The 13,376-nt window shown below is 42.2% G+C and overlaps 1 protein-coding gene across 5 annotated transcripts in view; it reads left to right on the top strand.

Moving 5' to 3' along the window:
• Nucleotides 1–455: 455 nt before the first annotated feature.
• Nucleotides 456–13,376, top strand: part of ARMH4 (armadillo like helical domain containing 4) — a 645,165-nt gene continuing 632,244 nt past the window's right edge. For 3 of the 5 annotated variants that reach the window (XM_069207447.1, XM_069207446.1, XM_069207445.1), the window contains exon 1: nucleotides 456–602. The gene's annotated coding sequence lies outside the window, so the exon portion shown is untranslated. The remainder of the gene's footprint in view (nucleotides 603–13,376) is intronic. The other 2 variants (XM_069207449.1, XM_069207448.1) reach the window with 2 other exon arrangements.

The following is a 13,376-nucleotide window of genomic DNA, read 5'->3' as shown; positions in this document are numbered from 1 at the left end:
AAAGCAACGAGAATCAAAACTGAAATATGTTTACATATTAAGTAATATATTATCAGGTAAGCATGGAATTGGAAATACTGCCAAAAAAGAACATAGAATTTGCCTTTTGTACTGTTTTCCTGTTTGCGTGAGTTCAAAACAATTAAAAATGCGAGACATTAAATAAGGCGTATTAATGGAAAGCCGCTTTTGTCACTGCTGATTTTTTTCATTTCAAAAATACATTTTTCTCTGCACAGCTATTTGGTTCTCTTGGGTTGTATAAAGCACTCAAATGAAATAAGGAAAGCAAGAGGTAACTCTGGTATTTTTAAGAACAGTGAGCCTGTCTGAACACTGCATGGCGGTTCATTACCCGTGTCTGACGTCTAGTGTGCCTCCCCTCGCATTTCTGGTATCTCAGTGGCCAGACTGGTTCCTCTGCATTGCTGAATGCAGATTTCAGAGCGCGCACACCATTGAGCTCTCATTCTACGTTGACTCTGGTGCTGGGCAGAAGAGGAACCTGGACAGAAGAAATGTTCCTCCATCTTTTAGCCACCAACGACCAGATATGAACATTTGCCGATGTCTGAATTTGAGGGATTTGAGACTTAATTAAGGTATTTGGAATTTTTTTTTAACTGGCCCAAAAAAAAAAATCATTTTCCAGAGGCGTTTTACTGTTCATTGCTACTCTCTCTGGGGTTGGTGTCAATTTTGCAGGACCCAACTAACGCAATGTTCTTTCCTGTCTCTCACTGTCCCTACCAGTGGGGGAAATAGAGACATAAGAGTTTATACTTTACTCTGTAACTTCTCAGGTCAAGGAAGGCTGTACCTTGTCAATCGAATACTAGTCAAAACTGTTGTGGTGCAATTACCTTAGTAATATCTCAGTATAGCTAACTCTCTATATATGGACAGTGTAGTGGGAACTCCTGTAAGCTAAACACAAAGAGACATATATTTTGCTAAATATTTATACACTTGCACATCTCCCTGTCTCAGAATGACTGCCTCAAATTGGGTCACTGAACATACTTTTGTGAAGGATAAATATAGTTTCTACTTGATTGCTGTAAAATGGAAACATGAGAACCATCATAGACATCCTGTGATTCTCTACAGCTAGTAATCTGTGTATACTAAAATTCTAAAACTTTATACCATACATGAATTAAAATGTGTATGCATATGAAATGTCCTTTTAGTTTTAGTCCTGTCCGTCAGAATAACTTTTAGCAGAACATACAATCCCAGTCCTTATAGTTCAAAGAAAATAGTTCAGAGTTCAGCTGCAAATGATACACAACTTCAGGATACCTTTCTGAGATTCAAAATGTCCATAATCCGATCCTTACAGCACTCTCCTCTACTTTCATGTTCCTTAGAAAGGATGGCATGTCTCTTCCTTCTACCCCATTGCAAAGACTTTTCCTAGGGGACACCCCTTGCCAGCCTACTCACCGTCCTCTTCATTCCACTTCTGCAAGGTGTTTTGTTGTTCCTGTATCCCATTGATGTACACTTTCTGAAATCTGTTCAGTAGATGTTCTGGATAACATACCTAAAGATAGGTCTGTGCAGTAAGATTCCCTCTGACTGCGCTGATTTAATCTGTTGGTCGTTAGTGACACTCAGGAACCCCACAGTTGTAGAGATGGTAAATGTGTATGCCATAACGATGTAGTACTGGCTTAACACGTTTATTTTGAGTGATAATAACCTATTCCACTGGTTAACATACATTTTATACACTCTCTCACCAGTTAAGAGGGAAAACCCAATGATGGCTCGTTTTCATCTCTGATGTGTATCACCTTTATTTAAAGCGTGTCATCTTTAGGCGAGATCCACACTATACAAACCATGAATTCAATAAACCTAAATCTCTTTGTTTCCTGCTTCAGTATGCTTTGTATAGCCATTGTGATCTACATGTAGTGCACAGAACTGTACAGGAGCTAGATTCCACAATTTTTACTGGTGCAATTTTGCACTGACATTTCTGGTTATATATATTACCTTGGTTGCTTTAGTTCATTTTTCTTGCCCACATTTACACTGTCTCACAAGTTCTAAAACATCATCTGCTCCTCCTGAAATAAATACATTTTGCACCGATCCCCACTATGAGTATGTGTGCAAAATTGTGATGGTAGCAATACACTTTATGCAGCTCTGGAACATTAGTTGCAAAATTGAACTGATGTAATCTTTCCAAACCGTGTCCAAACTGGGTAGAGCAATTTATCACTACGTGTTAATTATTTCCTTAGTTAAAAACAGGCTATTTTAATACAATCTCTAATGCACTGTTTTACTTGCATGGCCTTCCTGAATCATAGTTTCGTTTTCTGTACAGTTGATGTGTCTGATTTACACAAACATTTCTTAGACTTACTCTTGGAGTACTCCTGGCTTACGTCTGAGTTCCTTTGTAAGCTTGCACTAAGCCAATAGTACTAAATTCATGGTTAAGCTCCTGTAAGACATTGTGGAGCTGTGACCTCGATGGTTTGATAAGCCCTCAAAACAAACTACCTTCTAACCCGGATAGGGCATTTTCTATCAAGTCCCTCGTTTCTGAAACTTTCTTCCTATCAAACTAAACAATGCTCATTTATTTTAGATTTTAAAGAAAGCTCTGAAAACATTTGTATCTAAGTATGCAGCTGACCTTTGTCATAACTCTACCATGAAAAATAAGTAGTGGTAAGTTTCAGGTACTAGAGTAAGTATGAGCTACTCACTTAAACACCTTTGAAGTAGAATGGAGTGCCATTTTCCACTGATTGGTTTATTATTGGTTGGTTCCTGACCTCCAGCATGCATCTTGTCGGAAGGGTGGAGTCCAGTTTGTCAGGTGCATTATTTGGTGTGTGTATATATATATATATATATATATATATATATATACACAAAATATATATCACATAATGATCCCGTATAACCCAGAGTCTTCCACCTCTCGGGGGTCGATGCAGGTCATGGTCACCGGGCAGCCGTATATACGATACAAGGAAATGTGCCACTCGTCACGGGCACCAAAAAGACCGCACTCCAAAGTTTGATTAGAAAATCAAAGTCTAAAGGCAACATGTTTCAATCTTACAAAGACCTTCCTCACAGCCCATACTTCACAACGTGTTCTACCTAATTTAGAAACATAAAACACCAACAAATAAACATAGTGAAAATACTATGATTCAGCAACTACTGTCTATTAGGAAAAAGATCCCCTATTCCAAGGAGTTATATAAATGAAAAATATAACATTTTAATAAAGTATACAACTTTATTATTATTATTTAAATAAAGTATTCAATTATTACAAAAAACAGGGGAAATAATTAATTAATTGATTCTATCATATTTAAGGGAGAGATATAAATTAATCTCGTAAAAATGTCATTTTCTTCATGTTAAACAATTACATAATCAGGGCAAATATGCATAATGTTAAATCTCATAGACATTTCACTACAACTCGAACCGCTGGACAGAATTACACCACATTTGGCAGAAAAGTAGCTTTTGGTCTGCAGATCATGCTTTTTGTTATTTGGTATAAATCCGTTTGATAGTTGGTGAGAAATTTAAGAAAATCCAAAATTGTATGTCTGTGGCCAGGAGGACTTCACAAATAATACCAAGCTTGTGCAGAGATCTGCAGAGCCCTGATTGGCTGCCAACACTTCAACCAGGAAGTGTTGGCAGCCATCTTGGACTCATCTTCAGCCGAGTCCCAGAAAAAGAGTGAAAAAAAAAGAAAAGGGACCAGGGTATTTAAAATACATAAAGGAGGGGGGTGCACGGGCCTTGGCTTATTTATTCCCCGTGGACCACCACCTCCATGGAGCTTTAATCAAAAAGTATGAGGGGGGCCACGCGTCCACCCTCTCCCTGTGCCCAGGAGACTGCCACCTCCCTGTTGTTAGAAAATAAGGGGAGCCGAGTGCACCCCCTGCAGCCCCGGGGACTACCACTTCCCCAGTGCTGAATTCAGATGTTGGAGGGGGGCCACCACCCCTGCTATGTCCCAGGGTGCCCACCCCGGGACATAGCTGTTTGCTGTGACTTGGTGGGAGCTTTGACAACACTCTGGTTGCTTGCTGGAAGCAAAGGTTTCCTCTGTTTCCCTGCCAGCAGAGATGCGGGCAGGAAACACGGGAAACTACTGCTTACACAGTCAGGGAGCTGCATGTTTAGTAGCTCCCTGTCTGTGACAGCAGTGCCGGCTCCCGTAGTAGGTAGGCAGCCGGATGGGACTGGGGGTACTCAGGCTCCCCATGTGGTTCCATTACATACTGGAGGCACCCAGGGCAGATGGCTGTTCCCTGGGGGTTCGGGTCCCCGCGCCCTCCCCCCTAAAATGTTACGGCTGGGGAATGGGGACCCTGGGGCCAAAATCGGCCTAGGGAGGGAGGCGCGAGTCATAGTTACCTTAGGCCACGGGTTTTAATTACTTGAAATAACTCTAACTATAACTGCTGAATTTCTCTGGTTTTGTGTGAGTAAATTCAGAACCTAACTATAATGTCCCTGTAAACTTTGTTTTTTTAAGTGAATATATATTCATATGTACCCACACACACACCTATATATATATATATATATATATATATATATATATATATATATATATATCCTCCAACACTCCCTTAGATATCAGGAGAACCAGGACACCTCCAATGTGAAAATTTGAATTTATTTCAGCACAAACATCCAACGCGTTTCGGCAACAGCCTTGCATGGTAATGTCTGATATTCAATTTGTTCAAACCTCCGGTAAAACAAGGGAAAACTTCAGGTAATTATGTCCATGTCTGCTGGGTTCGCAACTGCTTGCCATGTATGAACAAAAATGCCAGAATGCAGATACAATGCTCTGCAGCACAAGAAGTCCTCATTCTCTGCAGTGATGGATGCATGGAACTAGGAATACTTGTGAAAGCTAGTGTTGTCAGTGGTTGTACACAATAATTACCTTCATGATGAATTTGTTAAATTCATTCCACTGCCTGGCCCCTGACAGTACATGAGAACAGACTATTGGTAGAGCACAGGGATGACCCTACAACTTTCAAGAGCTCTGTTAGGTGTCCAGGAAATGTATTTACCTTAATTCAGTTATCATATAGTAAACACATTGACCTCCTCCTTACAATGTGCTTAAAAACTAAGTTGGGCTTTTTTTTACCCTTTTGGGCATTTTCTTTTCCTACAGAATAGTGGAGCAACCATTAACCCTAATTTCACTCTGCAGGTGTTCACAACCAGGGCCAGCTTTAGCACCGGTGGCACCCAGTGTGAAACTCATTTTTGACCCCCATGACCTCCTCCTTGGATACCTCCACTTCCACCAGGCAAAAGGGCCCTCATCTCTCCATAGCTATTCCCTCACATACATTTCATTTGTTTAAAAGCACTGCTAAAGGCTGGTCTTACGAACAAAGGGATCTCTGAGACAAAAGCAGTAATCCACTCAGCTATTCTCGTAAAAATACAGATCTATGATCTGCATGGTACTCGTTCTTTGCAGCAGGCATACTAACCCACTGTGCTACATTATGAGGAGTCAACACTGCCACTAGACAAAACTCCGATCCCTCAATCTCCCAGGAACATTTATCACTAGAGTTATCTTTACATTTTTATTGCTGCCTGAAAGATGGACACTCAAGGAAAGCTGCAGCAAGTATTTTTAAATCGTAAATTATTGATAAACCCAGCACCCCCCTGAGATCAGCGCCCCCATCTGCATCGGTTGCACCGCCCTATGGCCAGCCCTATTAAAAAACGGTACATTTCGCCTGTTTCGAAATCTTTGTTGAATATTTCACCCACTGCCCCCATAATGCTGGGTTCGAAAATAGATCTCTTTTGCACCTGTCTGGGTCCAGACCTTGACTATCGCATGCAACCGATCTCACTGCGGTTTAGCTTCAAGTGTGTACTCCGATGTCTGGGGGAAATTATTACGGACGGTCGCCGGGGAAGGAAAACAGCAGATTTGTAGGAAAAGATAATATCAGAAAATGACCTGGCGCGAGTGTTGGAGTAATCTCTGCAGTGGAGGCAAACATGCTGGATGAACCGGTTTTTCCCCTCCGGTTCCCCTGTGTGGTTGACCAAACCCAAAGTGACCAATTTAGCCACCTGGAAAAATAAATGAGTGGAGACTGAAACACCCTAGAGACAAGTGAATCGGATTATTGCACTGTATGACTCAAGCATGTGTTTATGAAAATAAATGTGTATCCGTATGTGTGTACGTGTGGGTGTCAGGGCATGTTATCCGGCAATTGCCGGGCAACTAAGCTCTTCAAAAAAGACAAGTGTGAGGGTCCCTAATACTCAGCGGTTCTCAGGACATATAGAGATCACAACATAGAAATTAAACCAGACCCCTTTAGCAAAAACTCTGTATGTTGTTTACAAAGCTTGTATTCGCTGAGATCTATTGTTTGGAAGCCTGGCACACCCCCAAAATAAGTGAAATTCAGAACCAATACAATACAGTACCGAACCATTAATAGGTCGACACAAGGTTTACAAAAAGCTAATTTTACAAAGGGCTAATGTTTCCAAAGCCCAGTATGATGGGGGGGATACAATAATCCTGCCAAATGTGTTTATATGTATACCTTAAAATTCACCGCCCTGGCGGATCAGGAGCATCTAAATCGGGTACAAAACAAAGCAAATCCAAGGCAGTTCCACAACAGTAGTGTGAGTACCTCTAAAATGCTACAGTGTTTTGAGGTGTGTGTGTTAGTGAGTGATGTGGTTCTGGGTAATGAGGAATATGTTGACTTCCATCTACTGGAGTGATTGGAAGCCCAGGGCACAAGGGAACCATGATGGTAATTGGGTACAAATAGCCTGTGGACCAATGCACACAATAACTTCTAAAGGGCTCCAATGAAGATACCAAAGTCTTTTTTTTTTGCCAAACAATGTATAGTAACTTTGATATTTTTTTAAAATCCATCTTCTGCTATAGTGCTGGTGCCAGCAGTTTCGCAACTCAGAGCAAAGCGTTTCACTGCCAGCTGTCTCCCTCTTATAAGTTTTATTGACACTGTAGCTGTCGACGCTGTCGACAGCTGCATAACATTGCCTGGTTCTACAAGGAGGCCTTCTGAGTCTTGCTTGCGCCGAGCTGTTAGAACTGTGAGCATTTCTTAAACTTTTAAATTTAATAAGACGCTGCACCTTTCTGCGGCTATGTCGCAGAATGTTAACATTATATGAGGCAGAAACAATGCCAAAAAACAGATAATGGTCTTAAATGTAGCTATTACATTGACAGGGCCCCGCATGTGTAGTTGTGTGAGACTGCTTTTTTTTGTTGCTGCAGGTGTAATTACATTTACATAAATCACAGCTTAATCCCAATTTATCTTGACATAAAATTTCCATAAAATAGTTTATATACCACAATTCTTTCTGGCATATATATCCCAACAACATATAAGCGAATAATGAATAATGAGGGGGCCTTACGTCTCGACCTTTACTTTGCCATTCCTAACCTAATCATTCTCCTGATCGCCCACCTTTCCCCATATGCCCTGGTATTTCCGTAAAGCTCCAACCCTCTGAACATACAATTTCTCCTTCACCCGTACTGCCTCCATCTTTGCCTCCCATGCCACATTGGTAGGGGTATTGATGATTTTCACGCCTGAAGAATCAACAATTTAGCTATCAAAGTAGCCACAAATATAATTTGCTTGGAATAAATAGACAAACCTGCATGTTGCATAATACCCCATAGCGCCGCTAGTGGGTTAGGAACTAGTTTGTACGATATTATAAAAATGAATGGACAATAAACCCTGGAAGTTTAGGTAATGTAGCGTTAGCCTTCAAATGGGTTTCCTGCAGAAGAACGACTTGTACTTGAGATGTTACAAGCCAGTTAATTATTGCTTGAAGTTTAACATTGTTATTTGCCCCATTTAAATTGCAAGAGGCTATTTTTACCTGATACCTACTCATTCCTCACTTTCCACCAGCCATCTCCATGATCAATTGCACTTCATCTATATTTTTGAGCACGTTGCCATCCTGTATCCTAACCTTAAATAAGGGATATAGTTAACTACTCTCCACCTGCATTTTTCCCCCAAGCTCCACCCTGTGCTCTCCCCCACAACCTACGTTGCTGAGGGCCTTGCCTGTATTGGCCTCTCTGTCCCCTGACTCCCTGGTGCCCCCCCCGTTCCTCCCTCCCCCAGCAGTACCTACCCAACCAGACTTCACCCCCCACCAATAGCCCACCTGCCCCACACCCTAACGAAGAGTGCACTGACATGGCATTCCTAGAGCCTAATCACAAAGAGCAACAAGGCGTCAGGGCAAAAAAAAATAACCAAAACAAAAAAAAACATCTAGTGCGGCAATTCAAGTGAGCAAATATTTACAAAGAAACAGAATAATATGTTCCCAATTTTACTCCCTTCTCTTTACTTTTCCCCTTTGCCCTTCTCTCCTACCCCTCTTACCCCCCTCCCCAGACCTTGTTCTTCATCTGCCCGCTATAAACCACATCATCCCTTTTTTAACAATTTTAGGAAATTATTTTCTTCCTGAACGCCCTGAAACACATGCTCTTGGCCCTTATGAAACACTTTAAGTTTAGCCAATTGCACAATACCAGCCAGAGCCCCCAATCTCTTAAACTCATCTATCAGTCCCAAGAATTCTTGGCACCGGTGGGTGGCTGCAATTGACATATCCGAAAACAAGCAAAAGCTGAAACTGTCACCAAGCTTAAAGTTCTTCAATTTAATGGCTTGAGAAACAATTTGTTCCTTAATCCTGTAGTCACCAAAATTGACTAATATTGTACGAGGATACTTAAAATTTACAGGGTGCCTAAATGGCACCCTATGTGCTCTCAAAATTCAGAGATCTGCTTCAGTTTTTGACTTGTTAGGACGAATGCAGTTATATATAAGATCAAAAACTACCTTAGTTACAGATGAAGCTGCCTCAATGTCTTCAGGGACCCCCGCGAACCTAAGATTCGAACGCCGGGATCTATTTTCCATCTCATCCAACTTTAATTGAAGTTCTGCAAGTTCTGTTTGGATCGGAGATACTGCCGACTCCGCTTGATTTTCAACATCTTCTAAATCAGAGATTCTCTGCTCCACTTGGGATACTCTTGTGGTGAGATGGATTAGGTGAGTATTCAATTGACTGAGCTGTACCTTAGTCTCCTTGAGAGCTTCCTCCTGAGATAGTTTTATAGCACGAAGCTCCACTAATATCTGCCCCCTCCATTCCACCATTAAGAGGATACCAGTTACCCTGCATGCTGAGTTATCCGTACTGTTGAAGCTAGGGATACTAGGGATAGGATTAGAGGGGAGGGTTCGAGGAAGTATACTAGCATCAGATAGTGTCGAATCAGTTAAAGTCAAGCTGGAAGCTTCTAGTGCAGGATTTGCAGATATACCGGAAGGTAAATCATTGCCCATTGTGCTTTCTTTGATCGGCATGATTACTTCCTATTGTCCTGCCTCTTGCGCTTTATCTCCTTCCAATGCCTTTAATACCCCTTTAGTATTATTGCTAGTGGTAAAAAACAAGGGATAGGCAGCTTTCTCCTTATGTTGTATGTTTACAAGAGGTACTGCGAAGGGGAGGTTACTAGATTCAGCTATAACGGTGAGGAGGTATGCGGCTCCCTAATCTGTTTGCTCAATTTGGCAGTAGCAGGTTGAGAGAGCAGCTCAGCGAATTGCATTGATCGTAGTGCTACTTGTTCAGGACCTTTTGGCAGGCTGGCCTCTATAGATGCCGAAAGGGCTAGATAGAGAGGAAGAGGAGCGTGATAAATCCTTTGACGAGTTGTGTATTTCTGTGGATTCCCTGCGAGTTCCCCCAGATCTCGTTGCTCAGAGATATACCTTTGTCTTGATGTGGCAGGAGTCAAAGTCGTAGTTTTAGGGCCTTTTGAATTTTTTCCCTTTATCCGTACCTTATAGCCCGTATCTTGTGTCATACAATATCTTGTATATTGTCGGATCAAAGGCGTTTACAGTGGGGGGAATAAAGGAAGAAGAGACCAGAGGAGACCAGAAGAACTAGACAGAAAGCAAAAATCCTGAATAGGAACGTGGCTGCTTCCGTCACTGCCGTCACTCCCTTGACATCGTTCGCTTGACCCCCACAGATACGCCTACTGTGCTAATACAATGCTACTAATACCGGCTGCTCATTCTCCCTTTCCTCCTAGGCCACGTGGATACTGGATTTAGGTTCAGCACAGTTCCAAAAAACATTGTGGTGTCTCTATTGGTAACGGCTCCCCAGCCTTTTTGCAAAACTAAATGTTCAGTAGGCTTTTTACCACCTCAGCAGCTGCTATGTATTCTCTTCGCCTTCTTCTTAAAAAAATGTAGCTTCCACCTTTGTAATTTATAATCCGACAGTCTTTCCACAATGATGGTTGTCTCCCCCCACACTAATTCTGAAGATGCTGCCCTCTCTCTCTCTTCAAAAGAAAAAAAAAGGGAGCTTCTCCTTGCCCCCCGATCAAGAGCTGCACACTGCCTCAATAACTTATCTTTGGACTTCTGATCTTCTTATCTTTTTCCCCCCTTGTCCTCTCTGCTCACCTCGACAGGTGTTCAGAACTTTGGGGGGAGGGTGCGTAGATGTAGTGTCCAATTAGGAAGCTTTCTCGAGTCCAGTTGTCAGAGATTTACCTTTTCCAACCTTCTCCACTCATTCCTCTAGTTTTCAGAATGTAGGCTAATCCTGACCACAGTGAATTAGAAGATTTTACAGGCTGTAGTGTTTTGACTTTTGGAACTGGGACTTGTACTTGACGAAGAAACCACAGGTGTCAGGAAACAAAATATGCAGTTCATTACCCGTTCCTCAGGCTTCTTCTGTATCTTTCTGTGCCTCAAGTGTTTGCGGAAAAAAAAAAGAAAACACCACCAAACAATCAATGTGGCCATCCGGTTACTGCAGTCTGTAGCCTGTAGATTCGGGGCCCAACAGTTGCTGGGGGCCACACCTAAGCGTACTGTGCTCTGCTTCTGCTACGAAGTCCCTCACCGTCGGCGCTGGATCTGCGTGGCCGCACTGTCGCACTGCAGCGGCCGAGCTACACTGCCTGTCTGCCACCTGTCACCCAGGTTGCTCTCCCAGGTTTGCTGACCGGAACGGGGGTGCGGGGATGATGAAGCTGCCTATTCCTCTAAGAGACCCCGCAAATGCGTGACTGCCATAACCCTCTGCCACCCAGCTTGCCGGTCCGTGGGACTCTCAGTCATGGAGCATGACTGGAGCTCTACGTGACCCTCGAAGATAACAAAAGTAAATGCATTGAGGGGTGTGCTTGTCAGGCGTAGTTGCTACCTATCTCACCTGCATGTTGTACAAGTCAATCACAATGCATCCCATGACCATCACTTGTCTTTTTAGGTTAATTCATCAGCAGTGGGCCAATCATTTCATGGTGAGCAATAATTGGGGTATCAATGCCTAGACATGCTCCAGAGTCTGCTTGAAGCTGCTTGGGGGCTTCCACTGAGTCAAGGCAATCAGTGGTAGCAGAGCAGACAAGCACAGCATCAGAAGGTCCTTGGCTTACTCCCAGACACGAGGAAGCTGGCAGAATGATGACTGTACACTGTGGATACTACAAGTAGAAATGATCCAGTTACTTACTGGTAATTTTCACTACACCAGATATTTTTTCCTCATACCAATACTTACTATATGAGGTGTCTAACCTCTCCACAGACACCTTGTGACCTAACTAGAGCCAATTAAAAGCCTCAAATAAAAACACTTTCCATTCCTCCTCCACGTCCCTCCCACCATTATGGTAATGAATACATTTCCTCTCTATTCTCAAGCAATATAAGGGAATCCAGGTTCTTAAGGAGAACAGGATGGAAGGTCATACACACTGGTACCAGAAAAATTTAATTTGGGGTAATGAAGATTACCAGTAAGTAATTGAATCATTATGTCCTCAACCCATTTTATTGTACCACTACTTTATATATGAGGATATACCAGAGCAATCAACACAACCAGATTCCCTGATAAATAAGGAGGTCTCCCAAACAATGCAAACCAGAAAAATATTTTAATGCAAACTTAAGGGTTACAGTCTTTCAGGGCACAGCAGCTGCCAATACCCTGGAACCAAAATTCATAGATTCAATATTCTTAACTCCTAATTTATTATGGGGAATAAAAGTAGATGGTGCTCTCCAAGTGACAGCTTTGCATATATCCTAGAGGGAAGCCCCCTAACCTCAGCCCAGGATGTAGCCATACTCTGGGTAGACCTGCCCTGTATTCTGCCTGGTAATGCTATCCACTGGGAATGATATGCTATAGAAATGAGAAACCCTGTCCATACACTCAATGTTTGGGTTGAGGTTTTTGTCTATCATGTAAAATACCAAAGTTCACAAACAGGTTGTCACATTGTCTGCAATTTCGTGATTTGGATAAATAAATCTTCACAGCTCTCAATACATTCAGTGCATGTAAAGCTTGTTCTACAGCACTGGATGCTGCTGCAAAAAAAGAATGGAAAATTATCTCCTGTTCCTGATGAAAGAGAGTCATTGCTTTGGGCCAGAAATCTGGCCCCAATGTAAGAAGCAACCTGTTAGGAAAAATCTTCAAGTAAGGGGATTCAACGGACAATGAACCCAACTCCCCAAGTCCTCGAACCGATATGATGGCTACTAAAAAAGAGACCTTCAGAGACAAGTGTTTCAAATCCATCTCCTAGGTTGTAACACCTGAAGAAAAAAGGAAGATCCCATGAGCGAGTAGAAAATCCCTTTAAAAACCCTGCATCTAAAGAATCCATTTCAGATATACCCCATGGAGCATTTTTGCTGCCCACTGCACTTTTAAAGTAGCCATTGCAAGGCTTTTATCAAATCCATCCTGCAAGAATGGGAGAACCCATTTGGATTCACAATTAGTGGGGTCAAAAGATCTGTCATTGCACCAATTAGCGAAAGTGGACCAATGATGACCATGTGACCTTCTGGTAGATTATCTCGATTTGAAGTGAACAAACCACAGGTGAAGAGAGACCCAAATTCTTCAGATCCCTCATTTCAAAAGCCATGCCATCAGTTGCATCCTCTTATAAGTATCTCGGGAAAGAGGAGGTGAATGAAGGGGAAATTGATCTATTGGAATGGTCCATTCCAGAGTTGTTGGTAGTAGCCTCAGTTAAGTGAACCATCCCATCCTTGGGCAGTTGTGAGAGGTACTGAAAACCCTACTCAAACTGTGTCAAGATATTGTCTTTCCCCCAGATGTAGGTTGCTGTGAGAAACATCAGATGATCCTCCGCCCAGTTCATTATTTGAAAAGATAGA

The sequence above is a fragment of the Pleurodeles waltl genome, chromosome 9, assembly GCF_031143425.1.
Source record: "Pleurodeles waltl isolate 20211129_DDA chromosome 9, aPleWal1.hap1.20221129, whole genome shotgun sequence".
Taxonomy (NCBI): Eukaryota; Metazoa; Chordata; class Amphibia; order Caudata; family Salamandridae; genus Pleurodeles; species Pleurodeles waltl.
This window is presented reverse-complemented; position numbering and strand designations above follow the sequence as displayed.